The 19,905-nt window shown below is 42.3% G+C and overlaps 1 protein-coding gene across 2 annotated transcripts in view; it reads left to right on the top strand.

Annotated features, from left to right (window-relative positions):
* The first annotated feature begins 2,368 nt into the window (after positions 1-2,368).
* Positions 2,369-19,905, top strand: part of POM121C (POM121 transmembrane nucleoporin C) — a 53,188-nt gene continuing 35,651 nt past the window's right edge. The window contains exons 1-2 of one of the 2 annotated variants that reach the window (XM_086691297.1): positions 2,369-2,435; positions 9,234-9,370. The gene's annotated coding sequence lies outside the window, so the exon portion shown is untranslated. Of the gene's footprint in view, positions 2,436-2,721; positions 2,894-9,233; positions 9,371-19,905 lie in introns of those variants that run through there. The other variant, XM_086691296.1, reaches the window with a different exon arrangement.

Raw genomic sequence — 19,905 nt, forward strand, 5'->3', positions numbered from 1 at the left:
GAAGGAAACTGAGAAATAGCATGTACAGGAAGGACTTTGTGGCCTTCCTCTGAAGCAGGTCACGTGAGAGGTACCCTCCTTATACCTGGAGGAAAGGAACGTCCTTCTCTCCATGTGAGGGATGCTGAGAAGAATCGGAACAGGGCTTCCCTGATGTTTCTCCCAGTTTACTGCACTCAGCTCACGTTTTCTTCATTCTATCAGTTTTCTTATTATTTATTTATTTATTTATTTATTTATTTATTTATTTATTTTTGAGAGAGAACGAGTGAGCAGGGGAGGTGCGGGGGTGTGGGGAGGGGGGACAGAGGATCTGAAGCGGGCTCTGCGTGGACCGCAGAAAGCCCGAACTCACCAACTGTGAGATCACGACCTGAGCCGAAGGCAGACTCTCAACCGACTGAGCCACCCGGGTGCCTCTCATTCTATCACTTTCTCCACGACTTTCATCATTAAACCTAGCATAGCAACACTCAGGTTTAACTAACCACTTCTTTAGGTCTTCATTCCTGTATGAAGACGCCCACGTCATGTAAAACTGATTTTATATAAAAGTGTACGTTTTTCTGTTGTTCATCTATCTTCTGTTGCAAGGGCCCCAGCTAAGAAGGTAGAAAGGCAGAGGAGGGAAAAGACCTTTTCCTCCCCTGCAGTTTCTGACAACCACAAAGGGACGGCCGGGATACCTCACTTGCTCCAGAGCAATTAGATGTAGGTGAAATCCTTTACTAAAAGTACAATGGGATTGAGTGGCAAGTTTGGGGCAGACTTTAGGAAACTGGGGCGAAATGCTGTAGTTAATATGACAGCAAGGTTCCAGAACGGATAAGAGAACTTCCAAATCTGCAGGAGGAGCACAGTGCCATTAGAAAGCATGCACTGGGGGGCGCCTGGGTGGCTCAGTCGGTTAAGCGGCCGACTTCGGCTCGGGTCGTGATCTCACGGTCCGTGAGTTCGAGCCCCGCGTCGAGCTCTGTGCTCACAGCTCAGAGCCTGGAGCCTGCTTCAGATTCTGTGTCTCCCTCTCTCTCTGACCCTCCCCCATTCATGCTTTGCCTCTGTCTCAAAAATAAATAAACATTAAAAAAAAAAGAAAGCATGCACTGGGGCACTGGGTGGCTGTCAGTTGAATATCCCAACTCTTGATTTCGTCTCAGGTTATGATCTCACGGTTGGTGAGATCGAGCCCCGCGTCAGGCTCTGAGCTAACAGTGCACAGAGCCTGCTTGAGATTCGCTTGAGATTCTCTCTCAAAATAAACTTAAAAAAAAAAAAAAGAAAGCATGCATCTACAGAGGAGTGATGACATGATTCTTTGGTTTTCACTGGCAATGTTTACAATCTCTGCAGCCAGACTGGAGAGAAGACACAGTCTGGTTTTGCAAGGGATGGACATTGGCCAAAAGGGCAGAGTGAAAACTCACTGAGGTGAGAACTGGATGGGTCAGGATATCCAAGCCATTTGGGAAAGGAAGAGAAGCCCAGAGGGGGCCGCTGGTTACAGCCAAAGAGACCTGGCTGCCATGAGGGTGAAAAGTCTATTCGTAGAAGAACTGGGGAAATGTGAATTATGCATTAAAATGAAGGATCAAGAGAGGTAACAGAATCATTTTACGGGAGGAATGAGAGATTGCAGAGTTTGACCCCCTCCCCTTCCCCCGGATGGCTTTTCTTTAATGCTGAGACTGGTAGAACAGGTGTTAGCTACTCAGTTTCCTCCTTGGGACAGAATGATTGTGAGGGGGTAATACCCCTCAGCTATTGTAAAGAAAAAAAAAAAAAAAAAAAGGTGCCCTTTGGGTCTGCCTTCAGTCTAATTGTGCCGTCTTCCGGGCAGTCTTTACAACGGTCTGAGTAATTTACAATGGAACAAAACAAAAACCCGATCTCCAGCTACTTGCGGGTGCTCTGCTCCTGGGGGTCCCAGAGAAACCCTGCACAAACCAAGGGCAGAGCCGCAGGGGGATTTGGGTTCTCAAAGAGCCACACAGCCTGGGAGGCACACACCACCCTAAGGGACGCGGGTCACTGGACGTGAGCGGATTCCCTCCTCCCTTGGGAAAGAGTCACCGAATGGGATCCCGCAAGTCTACAAGGCGAGGACGGAAGGCGGGAACGACGGCCAGCAGGCGCTCTTCCCTTCCTGACCCGAGACTCCCGAAGCCCACTGCGGGCAGGGAGCAGCCTAGAGCGGTTGCCCGGCAACCGGCTCCCTCGCCTGCTCTCGCGGGAGTCGCCCACAGTGACGCGAGACGCGCGTGGTGCACGGCGGGACCACGCGGCGTTCTCCTGCTGGCGGCTGGCTGGCTACGGAGGTTGGAGACGCGTCCTCACGGCCCAGGCTGGAGTACGACGTGGCCTCCCGGGCCGCAGCCTCCTGGGCTGGCCGCTTGCCGGGGCCGTGGATGGGCCACCGCCTGGAGGTGCGCCGTGGGGTAAGCTCCTTCCGCGCGCTCTGGCCGCGGGACCTCGCGCGTCCCCGTCCTTGAGGCTCGCTTTGGGGCCGGCCACCAGCGCTTGCGACTCCCGCGAGGTGGGGGCCGCAGGACGCTGTGCGCCTGGGTGTGTCGGGCACGTCATAATGGAAAGGCAGTTAGGCGCATAGTAGGTGCGCAGCGTTTGCTGCTTAGCAGTCGCTCCAGCGGTCGATCCTGCGCCTTCTTCGCCGATTCCTGGGCCCCCGTGGGTTCCACGATGCCGCTCCTTCGATGACATTGGGTCTCCTCTGCCAGCTGCCCCTTCCTTGGTTTCTGCTCCTGAGCATTACGTCTCTGTTCAGGATTCAGTTCTTGGCGCTCTTTTAAGAGATGTTGGCCAGCCCTCCCGTCTCCCTGATCACCAAGGTTGTTTACATGGCTCCTAAATGCTGTCGTCGTCAGACAGGACTTCTCCTGTAAGTTCTAGGGCTGCATTTCATGGCTTTGTAGGGCAGCTTTGTGCCTTTTTCCCATATCGCAGACTCCGCCTGAATCTGGCCTCGTGATTTTCGCTTGTCTCCCAGTCTCCCTCCTCCTGTGTGTTGGCTGACTCAGTTCACAACAGTCACTAAGGCATGAAACCGTCAGATTTGACTCGTGACCAGCTCTTCAGCGCCATCATTCCGTGAGGTGGCGGATCCTCTAAAGCCGTCCCCATCCTTCGGTTCCCACGGGTCTTTTCGGGCCCTGTTCCATTTCTTCGTTTAGTTTTCTTCAAACCGGATAATTTCAAAGGGCCGGTCTTCAAGTTTGCTGATCTTTTCTTTTACTTCTCACATCTGCTGCTGAACCCCTCTAGTGAGCTGTTCATTTAATGTACTCTTCAGTCCAGAATTTCTGGCTGGTTCGTCTCCGTAATTCTTTCTTTTCATAGATATTCTCCTTTTGTTCATCTCTTGTTTTCCTGATTTCCTTTAGTTCTTTGGCCGTGATTTCCTGAGCTCACTGAGCACATTTAAGATGGTTGGTTTAAAGTTTGTGTTTAGTAAGTGCAATGCCTGGGCTTCCTTGGGGATGGTTTCAGCCAAATTCTTTTTTTTTTTCTTTTTTTTCCCCGGGAGTGGTCTGTACTTTCCTGTTTCTTTGTGTGTTTCATAATTTTTTTTTGGTGACAACTGTACATTCAAATGTTATAACGTGGTGACTTTCAAAATGTGATTTTCTTAGTCATCGGGGATTGCTAATTTTTGTTTGCTGAGAGCCGGGACTGTGTTACCTTTCCAAACTAATTTTGTAAAATGTGTATGCTTTGTTTTTGTATCATCACTGAAGTTTGTGTTCCGTTTTCTCTGCAGTCAGTAAATAACCTGCCATAGATTTCCTTAAATGCTTGACTCTAAGTTGGGAAGCAGGGGAAGGGAATGCTGTCTCTTCAGGTCTGATAGATGCTCCCCGGGGAAGCCGTTGCCGCCAAGAAGGTCAAATGCACAGCAAGTATCTGTGCTGGTCGTCAGGGATCTGTCAGACTGTCCAAAACGTATAACCCCAAATTTACGGAGGACGAGATTTCCACAGCCTGCCCTGGGGCCAGCAGATTCTTCAGGAATGCAGGCTGCTACCCATACAGCTGCAGCATGTCTGTCTGAGGAACGGGGGGATATTGGCTGGTTTCCACATGCTGCTCGCTTGTGAAGAATCAGCAACCTCTCCGTTCATTTTGGAAGGACTCCTCTGGTTGTTAAAAGTCTCTGGTCATGTTCCAGAATTCCAAAATAGTTGACTCTAATCATTTTTCCCAGTTCAGTGGTTGCTTTGGTGAAGGGACCAACCTTTAGAGCTTCCTACTCCTCTATTTTGTGTGCTGTTACGCTGGGTAGTTTGGTGTTGTTTTTTTTTTTAATGTTTATTTATTTATTTTTGAGAGAGACTGTGAGCTGGGAGGGGGCAGACAGAGAGGGAGACACAGGATCCGAAGCAGCCTCCAGGCTCTGAGCCATTAGCACAGAGCCTGACACGAGGCTCGAACTCATGAAGCACAAGATCATGACCTAAGCCGAAGTGGGACACTTAACTGACTGAAACACCTAGGCATCCCTTGTTTTGTTTTTTTTAATTTGACAGTCTGTGTTTTAAATTGGTCTGTTTAGATAATTTACACTTAATATAAATTTTGGTTGGTTAGGATTTAAGTCCGCAATTTTACTTTTTTCTATTTGTTCCCTCTGGTTTTTTCTGTACTCTCTTGCCTTTTTCCTTCCCTGTTGTGTGATATTTGAACATTTTTTTAGTATGCCATTTTAATATGTCTGAAGGTTTTTTTAATTTTTTTTAACATTTATTCATTTTTGAGAGAGAGGGAGGGAGGAAGCAGGGGAGGGGCAGAGGGAGAGGGAGACACAAAATATGAAGCAGGCTCCAGGCTCTGAGCTGTCAGCACAGAGTGCCATGCGGGGCCCAAACTCAAGAACCGTGAGATCATGACCTGAGCCTAAGTCTGACGCTTAACCGCCTGAGCCACCCAGGCGCCCCTGTCTAGAGGTTTTTAATGTAGCTCTCATTTTATAGGTTTTAGTGGTTGCTTTAGAGGTTGTATTATACATACTTAGGATAATTTACTAGTATCAGTCATTTTACCAGTTCACGTGGAATGTAGAAATTTTACCACCTTTAGGTCTCTTTGCCTTCCTTTATATGAGGCTTTAGTCTTAAATATTACCTCCGCACACATTGAGAACCTCATGAGATGATGTTATAATTTTGCTTTCAGCCATCAAACATAACTAGAAATTCAAGAGATTATATTCACCCAGATATTTACACCAAAAAATGCTTTTTTCTTCATTTCTGTCTGATGTTTCAAGTTTGTTATTTCTTTTTCATTTGAAGAAGTTTCCCTTGATGACTTTTAAAAAAAAAAAAGATTTTATTTTTAAGTAATCTCTACACCCAACGTGAGGCTCGAACTAACAACCCTGGGATCAAGAGTCGCACGCTCTTCTTTTTTTTATTTAAAAAAAAATTATTTTTAACGTTTATTTATTATTGAGAGACAGACACAGAGCGTGAGCAAGAGAGGGGTAGAGACAGGGGGAGACATAGAATCTGAAGTAGGCTCCAGGCTCTGAGCTGTCAGCACAGAGCCCGATGCGGGGCTCGAACTCACAAACTGTAAGATCATGACCTGAACCGAAGTCGGTCGCTTAACCAACTGAGCCACCCAGGCGCCCCAAGAGTTGCACACTCTTCTGATGGAGCTTGCCATCCACCCCCCTTGATCACTTGTTTTGGAGCCAATCTGATGGTGGCAGATCATTTCATTTTCCTTTATTTCATAATGTCTTTATTTCCCCTTTGTTCCTGGAAGATATTCTCACTGGATATAGAATAATGGCTTTTCAGTTCTTTTCTTTCAGCACTTTAAAAATATTTGCCACTTCCTTCTCTCCTCATGATTTCTGATGAGAAATTGTTATTCCTTTGCATTGTTCTTCCCCTGTAGGTAGTATTTTCCCCTGTCAAGGTTTTTTTCTTTATCTTTAATTTTCAGACATTTGATTATGATGTGTCTGGGTGTTGATTTATTTGGGTTTATCCTTTTACGGTTTGCTCAGATTCTTGAATTGATAGGTTTATGTCCTTTGCCAAATTTGGGATATTTCCAGCCATTATTTCAAGTATTTTTTTTTACTTTTTTTCTTTTCTTTTAATTTTTTTAAATTTCCATCCAAATTAGTTAGCATATATTTTTTTAACTTTTTTTAATGTTTATTTTTTTGAGAGAGAGACAGAGCGTGCACAGGGGAGGGGCAGAGAGAGAGGGAGACACAGAATCTGAAGCAGGCTCCAGGCTCTGAGCTATCAGCACAGAGCCCGACACAGGGCTCAAACCCATGAGCCGTGAGATCATGATCTGAGCTTAAGTCCGATGCTTAATTGACCGAGCCACCCAGACACCCCTCAAGTTTTATTTATTTGTTTGTTTGTTTATTTATGAGAGAGAGTGAGACAGCATGCATGCACATGCACAAGCCGAGGAGGGGCAGAGGAAGAGGGGGAGAGAGAATCCCAAGCAGGCTCTAAACCTAGCACAGAGGCTTGATCTCATGACCATTATATCATGACTTGAGCCAAAATCAAGAGTCAGATGCTTAACCAACTGAGCCACCCACATGCCTCTCTTCAAGTATTTTTGTGTCCTTCACTCTTTCCTCTCTTTCTAGAACTCCAGTAAAATGAGTAAGATCTTTTGTTATTTTCCTGTAGACACTTGTTCATTTTTTTCTGTTTTGTCTCTGTTGTTCAGATTGGATCATTTCTACTGATGTATCTTCCGGTTCACTGATTCTTTCCTCTGTTAAATCTTCATTTTGTATTAAGCACATCCTGTGAATTTTTCACTTACTGTAATTTTTCATTCTGAAATTTCTATTTGGGCCTTAAGATATTTTACTTTGATGAGGCTTGCTATTTTCTGGTATCTTTCAAGAGTGTTCATAATTACTTCTGGGAACATTTTTGTGATAGCTGCTCTAAAATCCTTATTTAATAAATCCAACATCTTGTCACCTTAATGTTGGCATCTGTTGGTTTTCTTTTCTCATTGGAGTTGTTTTTCCTGGTTCTTAGTATGAGGAGTAGGTAATTTTGTATTTTATCCTGGGCGTTTTGAATCTTCTGTTTTGAGGCTCTAGTTCCTATGTAAATCTTCTATGTTAGCAGTTAGTCAGTATGTTTATATTCAAAATGCACATTCTGGTCCCTCTATGTAGCCTCTGGTTTGAAGGTAACTTTGTTTTTCAGAACCTTTGCAGAGCTGTTTTGGCCTGCCCCACTAGTGTGCTACCCAGAGGCCGGTTTGAATCCTCAGAGTATTCCACATTGTAGTTCAGTTCTCAGAGCTTCAGAGCTTTTGCTGTGTTGATGCTGGTGGGTTTCACACATGGGCTGCTTAGGGAGGCATGTCCATTACTTCATACCCATATTTAAAGAATCCCTTTTTCTAGATCCTCACTGTCTACTTGAGAGGGGAGGGGGTGCCAGCTTTTTTAGTATTATTCAGTTAGTGCAGGTGGTGGATGATGGGGCTCCTCCCCAGTCTCCTCAGTGCCTGGTGGGGAGGGGAGAGGCTCTACCTCTGCTTTGTTGGTGCAAAGTGGGCCTGGTCTACAGGGCTTCCTCCCACAGTCTCTGCAGTACCTGATGGGAGGGGAAAGGTATGGATTCTTTCCCAGTGTTTGCCTGGAGTAGGGTGGCTGTAGTCAAAAGGGTACCGTCCTGCAGAACTACCCTCTTCCTGGTCATTTGGCTGGAGAGAGTGGGCTTTTCTTGGCACTTTTGTGTTTGGGGTTGCGGGGGTGGGGCCAGGGCCTGTTGGCGTATTCTGGTTGCAGACTGCTCCGTCACCAGAGCCAAGATAGAGAGAAGGCAAAAGAGACAGACCACCCACCCAGGGAACTCACCACTGGGTCTCCTCTCAAGTCCCTAGCCAGTTGGCCTTCTTTTTTCCACCTTTCAAGAGGTTTTTTGATAGTTGCCTCATGTATTTTAAACAGGAGTTTCGGTTGTAATTAGCAAAAGGAATGTGATGGAATGTCCTTAGTCCTTCTTCTGTGGGGCCAGGAACAACATCAGGCGTTTTTAATTGTTTTCTTCATAAGTTTTAGAGTGTTACTCCTCATTTTAGCAGTGATACATTTGCTGCCGTGTGATGAAAATTCCTATCCATGTTGTGTGGGGGTGACGTCTCGTGGCCCCATGCTGTGGCAGGCAGTGAAAACCTGACCCCAGTCCACAGTGTGCAGAACTCCACTCTCCAGCCCCTCTGCCTTTGGACCCTGGCCCATGGGACCTCTCCAGATCTCTCCCCTCATTTCGTCCATCCATTTGGGCCCTGTTCTCCAGGAGGCCAGCCTCAGCCTTGTCACCCTTTGCTGGACTCGCAGTAGTAGGACTGGCAGGAGGAATAGGTGGATAATACGTGTCAAGCACTTAGAACAGCAGCTGGCCTGGGGGAAGCAGTCATTACATGGTGGTCGGTGGCTGTTACACCCTTCAATTTTGGCATAGTCTCCGCTTCAAGTAAAAGACAACCCAAAGTGTCTGTGCTCTCCCACTGAAGTAGGGGAGTCGGATTCTTGTTAGCTTCAGTTTGAAGATGAAATTTTCACTCCTCCAACCGTCTGCAGACATTTATTGAGCACTCACGATGTTGTGCAGCCAAAGACAGACAAATAGTATATATGTGAATGTGCACAATAAAGTAAATAAATGCAGTGAGGGGTGCCTGGGTGGTTCAGTTGATTAAGCATCCGACTTGCACTCCGGTCACGATCTCACGGTTCATGAGTTTGAGCCCTGTGTCAGGCTCTGTGCTGATAGCTCAGAGCCTGACCTGGAGCCCGGAGCCGGCTTCAGTTTCTGTGTCTCCCTCTCTCTCTGCCCCTCCCCTGCTCACACCCCGTTTCTCTGTGTCTCTCAAAACTAAACGTTAAAAAAATAAATGCAATGAAATTAGTCTGTACTAGATAGAACGGGGACCCCAGGGCAAGCGTGGCCATATGTTTCAGGTTGAGGAAGGGTTCACAGAGGTGGTGATGCTCAGGTTGAATCTTAGAACATAAGTAGGTTTTCCCCATGTGAGTAAAGGCATTTCATGCAGAAGCATACATCATTGTGGCAGGTAGTTTAGTGTCCACATAATCTGTGTCATGTCTTCAGGTGGATTGAGATTGTACGCTTAGAGAGGCACACGAGACAGACTCTAACCTAATTTACGAGGTTATGATTCTGGTTTTATCTCTTATCATTTGCATACAGATATTTATAATTTTGCCTGATGGAAAGTATTAATACTTGCACAGTGATACACAGTAACCATTTGAAAGACAAACTTCATGGATCTGACTCTGCAGACAAGACCAGCAGCCGTACACGCATTCAGTCCCAAGTAGAAGGTGAGAAAAAGACCCACTGAGTCACTGATCTGAATGGAGGATGAAGGCAAGGAGTACGGGGTAGCAGATGCCTAAGTGATAGCAACTTGAGATTTTACTGCAGACGTGCTGGATCTCCCCGTAGCCACTGGGCTGCTGATACACCTGTGCGGTCTCCATTTTTAGCTGCCTCGAGCATCTGTTAGAGGCAGAGCCGTTTCTCCACATTTCCATTGCTTTGTCTGGATACAACTTGGCCAGATTCCATTTTATCTTCCATGTGGGGGCCTCTGGGGTGGGATGGCAGCTAAACCGGGCAGCTTTCCCCGCACTGTCACCGGTCTGCTGCTGTCCTCTCGAGCTTCTCTTTTCCTAGGACACTGCTGCCTGGAGGCTGCTGCTAATATCGGGGGCAGCACAGAGGGCCTGGCCCAGAGGCCTCGGAATCTCCCCTGTGTATCTTCCTTCTGCACCACTTTTTCCTGCCTCTGCTTTCATCACAGCCTCTCTTTGGACTGCAGCCTCTCACATTCCTCCACCTGAAACTCTTCCCCAGGCTCCTCTTAGCCCCTGACCCCCTCTGCCTAGGACAAGACTTCCTCACTGAGGCCTTTGCTGGCTGACCTCTTCGGCTAAGTTGTGCCCCCACTGCCCATCCTATGCTGTCACGACAGCCTGGGGCAGATTGTATTCTGCCCCAGAATACAGATATTACTTTGTGCCACACAAGATACAGCACCCCGCCTGCTCTTCTTACCAGATCTCCCACCCTGCGTGCTCTTCTTATCATATAACCTTACTGCTGTTCCCGTCACATGATGGTGGCAGTACGTCTCTTCCCCTAGAACCTGTGCACATCTTTGAGATTGCCTTGACCAAATACAGGAGGACAGAAGTGATGCGTGGTACTTCTCAGGCTAGATCATCAAAATGCCATGCACGTCTACCTTTCTCGCCAGGAGTGCTCACCAGGAGTACGGCCAAGCTGCCGCACTCTGAGGAAGCTCAAACTAACCAATAGGGAGAGACAACAGGCAGAAGAAGCATGGAGCTGTAACGGCCCACGGTTCAGCAGAGGTCCCGGCTGATGGCCGGCACCAGCCTCTAGTATGTGAGCTGCGATACCTCTAGATGATTCCAGCCCCCTACCGTCAGCCACCCCTAGCCTTTGAGTCTTCCTAGCTGAGTTCCCAGACATGGTAGAGCAGAAACAAGCCAGTCCCCTGGAATCACAGAATCCCTGAGGATCATAAAATGAGTGTTTTATAACTACTACATATTCTGTTGGTTTCTTACGCTATTAGTAACTGAAGCAATCCTTTTCTTTTCTACTTCTGTACTTTTCGGTGCATTTCTTTTGGTTTAATGTATGCTCCTTGAGGGCCGGTACTGTGTCTGTAGTGGTCATTGCTGTATCTTGTGTGGCACAAAGAAGGTGGCGGGTGCACAATAAATAATGAATTAATGAATAGGAGCTATGTGTTTCTTCTTTTGATGTGGGTAGACACGTTGGTGTCTGTATGTGCAAGCAGGCACACATGTGTTTCTGCTTCCAGGGTAGCTTCTGGCCTGTGGTTCTGTGCTTAACGTGTTAGTCCCTCCCTCCCCAGGCATCTCCTCTCTCCCTCCCCACCCTGACTGATCTATTGGTGTGAGACGTACTTGATTGTTTCTGCCACCTGGTTTTTTTTTACTTGACAGGTGGTGCCTGTAAAGGTTCACATCACCACTGCAGGGACAAGGGGAGAAAAGGTGAAGAGATAGGAGGCTAGGAGTTCCAGAGACAAACTTGACCCATTTCATAATTTTGTCAATGACAGTCTTGAGAGAATAAATACGAACCTTAGGTTATGTGGTATTTTGTCCTTCAGGGCTGGTCACAGATAGCATAGACTGTGGGGTTAACAGCCATTATGAAAAAGCTTCAGCCTGCCCTCTAGTGGGAAGTAGCGCAATCCTAGTGTAAGTAGGGAAGTAGTAAAATCCTACTATATTCCACTCCCAGGCAACCTGGATCTCGGAACAAAGAAATTAGAGTGTAGGGGCCAGTTCTGTCTTGCTGACGATAATCGGGGCCTACGACATTATCTGGCATTTAGTAGGAGCTCCACTAAGATTTCCCGAACAGACTAAACAACGTGCACTGTTTATGAATGCCAGCACATTTCTCAAGAGCCTCCTGTGTTTAAGACATTAAACCAAGCACTGTAGATGATAGAAATCAGGGCCAGGTAGTTAATATTTTGGGCGTAGAGGCCATATGGTCTCTGTCCTACTCAACTCTGCTGTTGTGGTAGGAAAGCAGCCATAGACAATACATAACCTAATGAGCGTGTCTCTGTTTTAGTGAAATTTTATTTACAGAAACAGGTGGCCTGCTTGCAGGCCATAGTTTGCTGATCCCAATATAAATAATAGTATAAATAATAAAAATGGGGATGTTTCTAGTTGGGTTCACCAGTAACTCCCATTGCCAAATCCCCTAGATCCTTTAAAAATGTTTTTTTCAGTATGAAGTATTTCAAATCTCAGAAATGTACAGAGGACAATATAATGAATACCTCATTCATCTATCACCCAGATGTACCAAATGTTCATATTTTGCCATGTTTCAAATCTTGAAAAATAACAATACATTATAGGTACAATCGAAATTCCTTTGCGTAGGCCAACTGGATGCCATTCTCTTCTTTCTCTTCCTGTCCGGAAGTGAACATAATGTTGAAGTTTTGTGTTTTCTTCCCATGCATGCAGTTACGTTCTTAATATATACGTAGGTATTCATATTAGGTGTATTATTGTTTAGCATCCTTTAACTTTGCATGCATCGTTATGCCACTTTGCTTTTCCACTTACCATTGTTTTTGACATTTATCCATATACTATGTGTACAACACTGAATTATTTTTAATGGGAAGTGCTTTTTGCACACTGAGAAATCTTGGCCTGTCCCAAGGTCACAAAGATTATCTCCTATGTTTCCTTCTATAAGTTTTATAGTTTTACCCTTTGTTAAATTTTCTGATCCATTTTTAACTAATTTCTACATCCATGTGGGGCTCGAACTCATGACCCCAAGATCAAGAGTCATATGCTCTACCAACTGAGGCATCCAGGTGCCCCTCTCTGATCCATTTTCAATTAATTTTTGTGTATGGTGTGAGGTAGGGGTTGAGATTAATTTTTCCCATATGGGTATCTTGTGTGGGCATTTTATAATATGTTTACAAATTCTATGATACTCCTGTCTTCAAAAGATAGAACCCAATTCTCTTCTCTTAGGTGTGGACTGTACTTAATGACTTGATCTTAATGAGTAGAATGTGATAGAAATGATGTTATGTGACCCAAGATTAAGGCATAAAAGGCATTTTGGCTTCCCCCTTGCTCTCTCTCCTTGATGATTCACCCTGTGGGAAGCCAGATGTCATTATGGAGAGGTCCACATGGTGAAGAACTAGGCCTTCTGCCAATGGCTGGCAAGGAACTGAGGCCTTCTCTAAATGCTAAGTGAGTGAGCTGTCTTGAAAGCAAATTCTACCGCACTAGTTGAGCCTCCATATGACTGCAGCCCTCACTGATGTCTTGACGCCCACCTCCTGGAAGATTCTGAGCCAGAACCACCTAGCTAAGCCACTCTCAAATTCCTGACTCACAGAAACTGTAAGATAAGAAACGTTTGTTGGGGCGCCTGGGTGGCGCAGTCGGTTAAGCGTCTGACTTCAGCCAGGTCACGATCTCGCGGTCCGTGAGTTCGAGCCCCGCGTCAGGCTCTGGGCTGATGGCTCGGAGCCTGGAGCCTGTTTCCGACTCTGTGTCTCCCTCTCTCTCTGCCCCTCCCCCATTCATGCTCTGTCTCTCTCTGTCCCAAAAATAAATAAATGTTGAAAAAAAAAAAAAAAAGAAAAGAAATGTTTGTTGATTTAAGCCAGTAAATGGTGGGAAGCTATGCAGTAATACGTAACTAATAGGTCCAATGTCCTAGCATCTTCCCCTTTGAATTACAATGGTGCCTATATTGAACATCAGTTGACTACATATATATTAGTCTTTTTCCTGGATTCTCTATTCTGTTCCAGTAATCAATATGTCTGTGTTTATGCCAATAAATACTGCCTTGATTGCTATGACTTTTACTATAGTCTTGAAGTCAGGTAGTGCAAGTCCTCCAACTTTGTTATTTCTTTTGTCAAAATTGATTTGGCTATCCTGGGTTCTTTTGCATATCCATATATATTTTATTTTATTTATTTTTTTAATTTTTATTCATTCATTTTTCAAGAGACAGAGAGAGACAGAGTGTGAGAGGGGAAGGGGCAGAGAGAGGGTGACACTGAATCCAAAGCAGGCTCCAGGCTCTGAGCTGTCAGCACAGAGCCCGACATGGAGCCCGAACCCACGAACCGTGAGATCATGATCTGAGCCGAAGTCGGACGCTTAACCGATCAAGCCACCAAGGGGCCCCTCCATATATATCTTAAATCAGTTAGTCCATGGGGCGCCTGGATGGCTCAGTTAAGCGTCTTTGGCTGAGGTCATGATCTCATGTTTCGTGAGTTTGAGCCCCGCCTTGGGCTCTGTGCTGACAGCTCAGAGCCTGGAGCCTGCTTCGGATTCTGTGTCTCCCTCTCTCTCTGCACCTCCCCCGCTTGCACTCTGCCTCTCGCTTTCTCAAAAATAAATAATCAGTCCATTTATACAAGAAAAAAAACCTACTGGGATTTTCATTGGTATTGCACCAAATCGATAGTTCAACATGAAGATAGTGGCTATCTTAGCAATATTGAATCTTCTAACACATGAACATATATCTCTCCATTTATTTAGATCTTCTTAAATTTCTCTCAAAAACACTTTGCAGATTTGTGTGATGTTTTAGTGTAGAGGTCTTGTACATATTTTGTTAAATTTATTGCTGTTTTTCAAGTTTCTATGCTATTATAATTGGTATTGTATTTTTAAGTATAAAATTTTAATTATTGCTAAAATTGATTTTTATATATTGACACTGTTTTCATGTACTTTTGCTCAGTTCACTCATTAGCTCTAGCAGGTCTTTTGTAGATTGGGTAGGATTTTCTTTGAACACAAATCATTTTCTCTGCAAATAAGGAACACCTTTGCTTCTTCCTGTCCAATTTGCATGTCATTGCGTTCTTTTTCTTGCCTTGATTGCCCTGGTAATGTTGAATAGAACTGATGAGAGTGGACATCCTTAACTTGTCCCAGTCTTTCCTCGTTAAGTGTAGGCTTAATTAAGTGTACAGCTCATTCGCTGTAGGCTTTCTAACATGTCCTTTATTAGGTTGAGGAAGTTCCTTTTTTTCCCTAGCTCACTGGGAAATATTTTTACTTCATCATAAATGGGTGTTGAATTTTGTCCATTGCTTTTTACTGACTGGATCCTCTGCCTTTTAATTGGAGTGCTTCTACCGTTAACTTTAATGTAATTATTGACATTTTAGGTTTGCTTTTATCCTCTTGCTGTCTGGGATTTGCTCTTTGTTCCTGTTTCCCTCTCAGTTCTGCATTCTTTTGGATTAATCCAGTACTTTTTGTTATTCCATTGTCTCCTTTGTTGACTTGTTAGCTTGACTCTTTGTTTTGCTACTTTAGTGATACTTTAAAGGTTTTAGTATTCATCTTTAACTCATCAGAGCCTACAAGTAATAGGTGGACACATCATATATATGGCTTAAAAACCTTTTTTCCCCTGTCTCCCCATCTTAAAAACTTTTTAATATTATACTTTCATCCCTACCTTTATGGCCCCTTGTGCTATTGTTATTATGTATTTTACTATTACTCATGATACAAGCCCCTCAATACATTGTTATTGTTTTTCCAAGATTTATTGAGATATCATTGACATATTGACAAAGTTCAAGGTGTACAAATTGATGATTTGAAACATGTATATATTGTAAAATGATTACGATAAAGTTAGTTAATACCTCCATTCCCTCACATAATTACCATTTATGTGTATGTGTGGTGATAATATGTCTTAACAAATTTCAAGTATACAATACAGTATTGTTAATTATAGTCATCATAATATACACTAGATCACCAGAACTTGTTCATCTTACGGCTGAAAGCTCTGACCAACATCTCCCCATTTTCCTCACCTTCCGGGCCCTGGCAATGACCATTCTATTCTCTGGGAGTTTGATTTTTTAATATTTATTTTTCTATGTTTATTTATTTATTTTGAGAGAGAGAGTGCAGGCAGGGGAGAGGCAGGGAAAGAATCTCAAGCAAGCTCTGTATTGTCATCACAGAGCCCAGTGCGGGGCTCGAGCCCATGAAGTATGAGCTCTTGACCTGAGCTGAAAATCAAGAGTCAGACGCTCAACCAACTGAGCCACCCAGGTGTCTCTCTATGAGTTTGATTTTTTTAGATTCCACATATAACTGTCTCTGACTTATTTCACTTAGCATAATTCCCTCAAGATCTAGCCATGTTGTCACTAAAAGCAGGGTTTCTTTCTTTTCATGGCTGAATAATATTTCCTTCCATGTCCATACCACATTGTCTTTATGCAGTCACCTGTAGATGGACACTTGGGTTATTTCCATGGCTTGGTTATTCTAAAGAATGCTGCAGGGAATGAACATGCAGAAACAGCTCTCTTCAAGGTCATGATTTCATTTCCTTTGGACATACACCCAGAAGTGAGATTACTGGGATATATGGCAGTTCTGTTTTGTATGTTTTTGAGGAACTGCCAAACTGTCTTCCACAGCAGTATTTGAGGGTTCTAATTTCTCTATATCCTCACCAACACTTACTTTCCTTTTATTATTATTATTATTATTATTATTATTATTATTTATTATAGTCATCTTAGTAGGTGTGAAATGGTATCTCATTGTGTTTTCATTTACATTTCCCTTATGACTAATGGTACTGATTTCATGTCCTTGTTGGCCATTTGTGTATCTTTGGAGAAATATCTGTATGAGTCCTTTGCTTATTTTTTAATTGCACTATTCCTTTTGTTGTTGTTGACTTGCAGAGATTTGCTGTATATTCTGGATGTTAAACTCTGATCAAGTACCTGATCTGCAAATATTTTCTCCCATTCTGTGGACCGGCTTTGCACATTCTTGATAATCCTCTTTGATGCACAGGGTTTTTTGTTTGTTTGTTTGTTTATCTTGTTGAAGCCCAGTTTAGTTCTTCTTTTGTTGTAATGCTTTTGGTATGAAAGCCAGTGTCATGAAGAATTTACCCCTTTGTTTTCTTTTAGAAATTTTATGGTTTTAGCTTTCATATTTAGAATTGATTTCTTTTCAGTATTGTTTTGCATATTTGGAACCCTTGCAGTTCCTTAGGAATTTGAGGATTGACTCTATTTCTGCAAAAAAAAAAAAAAAAAGCTACTGAAATTCGGATAGGGATTGCATTGAATCTGTAGATTGCTTTGGGTAGGATTGCCATCTTAACAATAAGTGTTCCAATCAATAGGGGTGTCTTTCTATTAGTTTAGGTCTTCTTTAATTTCTTTCAGCAATATTTTTTAGTTTTCAGTATGCAAATCTTTGGTAAAATTTATTCCTAGGTATTTTAGTATCTTAGATTTTACTGTAAATGGAATTATTTCCCCAGTTTTTTTTTGATTATTTATTGCTGATGTATACAAACAAAATTTAAGACAATTGATTTTTGTGAGATCTTATATTCTACAATTTTGTTGATTTTATTAGCTCTAGTGACTCTTTTGTGAATTCTTTGGGATTTTCTGTATAGGATTGTGTCATCTACAAATAGAGATGGTGTTATTTCTTCCTTTGGAATGTGGGTGTCTTATTTCTTTTTCTAGTCTAGTATCTCTGGTTAGAACTTCCAGTTCATTGTTGAATAGCAGTGGCTAAAGGCTGCATCCTTGTTCTTTATTTTATGGATGCTTTCAGTCTTTCATCACTAAATATGCTATTAAATGTAAAGTTTTCATAAATACCTTTTGTCACCTTGAAGAATTTTCTATTTCTGCTTTATCATGACAAGATGTTGGATTTTGTCGAATGCCTTTTCTACATTAATGGAGATGAGTATGTGTTTTTCCTTTATTCTATGAATGTGGTGTATTACACTGATTTTCATATATTGAACCAGCCATACATCCTTAGGATAAATCCTACTTGGTCATGATATTTAATACTTTTTATATGCCAGATTCGGTTTGCTGGTATTTTGTTCAGGAGTTTTGCATCTCTTTTTTTTTTCCAAGTTTTTATTTAAATTCTAGTTAGTTAACACATATGGTAGCATCTATCTTCATAAAAGATATTGGTCTATAGTTTTCCTGTGATGTCTTTATCTGGTTTTGGTATCTGCCCTCTAGAATGACTCGCAAAGTGTTCCTCGTCTTCTGTTTTTTGGAAGAATTTGAGAATAGTTGGTGGTAATTTTTTTAAAAAGTTTATTGTATTTTGAGAGACAGAATGCACGCAGGAGAAGGGCACAGAGAGAGGTAGAGAGAAAATCCGAAGCAGTCTCCACACTGTCAGCGTGGAGCCCAATGAAGGGCTCAAGCTCATGAACCATGAGATCATGACCTGAGGTAAAATCAAGAGTAGGACGCCTAACCGACTGAGCCACCTAGGCACCCCATTGGTAGTTCTTTAAGTATCTGGTAGAATTCACCAGTGAAGCCATCTGGTTCTTGTCTTTATTTGTTGGGAGGTTTTTGGTTATTGATTCAGTCTTTTTACTTATTTTAGGTCTATTGAGATTTCTGCTGCATCTTTAGTCAGTTTAGATAATTTGCATATTACTAGGAATTTGTCCATTTCATTTAGACTATCTCATTTGTTGGTGTACAGTTATTCATAGTATTCTCTTATAATCCTTTTTCATTTCCATAAGGTTGATAGTGTTCCCACTTTCATTTCCGATTTTAGATATTTGTGTCTTCTTTTTTTGTCAGCCTGTCTATAGGTTTGCACATTTTGTTGATATTTCCAAAGAACCAACTTTTTGGTTTTTATTGATTGTTGTTTTCTATTCTGTACATTAATCTCCATTCTAGTCATCATTATTTCCTTCTGATAGCTTTGCGCATAGTTTGCTTTTTTTTCTAGTTCCCCATAGTATAAAGTTAGGTTATTGATTTGAAATCTTTCCTGATTTTAAAATGTAGGCATTTACAACTATACATTTCCTTATGAACACTGCCCTCACAGCATCCCAAAGATTTAATTGTGTTATCTTTTCATTTGAATTTGTCTTTTTAAATTTCCCTTGTGATTTCTTCTTTGACCCATTGTTCAAGAGTGTTAATTGTTTAAGAGTTTAATTTCCACCAACTTGTGCATTTTTTCAATTTTCCTTCTGTTATTGATTTCTACCTGTGTTCCTTTGTGGTCAGAGAAGATACATTGTATTAAAATCTTTTAAAATTTATGGAGACTTAGTTTGTAGTCTAACTTATGCCATATCCTGGAAAATATTCCATGTGTATTTAAGAAGGATATGTATTCTGCTGTTGTTGGGTACACTGTAGTTGTTTTATAGTATTGTTCAGGTGCTCTAGTTCCCTGTTGAGCTTCTGTGTAGATAGTCTATCCATTGAAAATAGTACATTGACTGTTACTGTAGAACGGTCTATTTCTTCCTTCAATTCCTTCAATTTTTTGCATCATATAATTCAAGGCACTATGTTTTTGTTGCATGTATGTTTATAATTGTTGTATCTTCTTGATAAAATTGGTCCTTTTATCAGTAGATAAGGTCTCTTTGTCTTATAATAGTTTTAGTCTTTTTTGTGTGGAATTAGTGTGGTTGCAACTCCCAGGTCTCTCTTGGTTACTGTTAGCATGAAATACCTTTCCTTTCCAATCTTTGATTCTCAACCTATTTGTATCTTTGCATCTAATGTGAGTCTTTTGAAGACAGCACCTAGTTGGATCATGTTTTTTCTCCATTCTGCCAAACTGCCTTTTGACTGAGATTTTTTATTTATATTTAAAGCAGTGACTCATAAGGAAGGCTTTCTTTTCCTTTTTCCTATTTGTTTCCTGTATGTGTTATACTTTTTTTTTGTTCTTCATTTTTTCCCATTACTGCCTTCTTTTGTATTTAGTTACTTTTTTTTATAGTGAACCACTTTGATTCCCTCTCATTTCTTTTTGCAGGTATTTTAAAAATATTTTCTTTGTGGTCACCATGGAATTACATTCATCATCTTAAATGTATAACAGTCTAGTTTGAATTGATAACAACTTAAGCACACAAAAATTCTGCTTCTATACAGCTCTGCCACCCATTATTGTTGTCACAAATTACATCACTATATATGGTGTGGTCAATAACACAGATTTACAATTACTTTTTATTCATTTGTCTTTCATGTAAGAAATAAAACATGGAACTACAAACCAAAATACAATAAGGCTTTTGTATATGCCCATTTAGTTAGAGATCTTTGTTTTTTCATACAGCTTTAAGTTACTCATATCCTTTCATTTCCATCAAAAGGACTTACTTTAGCATTTTTTGTTAAATGGGGGTTTTAGTGTTATCAAATTTCCACAGTTTTTGTAACTAT

This window comes from Puma concolor, chromosome E3, assembly GCF_028749965.1.
Source record: "Puma concolor isolate L17-30 chromosome E3, mPumCon1.1.hap2, whole genome shotgun sequence".
Taxonomy (NCBI): domain Eukaryota; kingdom Metazoa; phylum Chordata; class Mammalia; order Carnivora; family Felidae; genus Puma; species Puma concolor.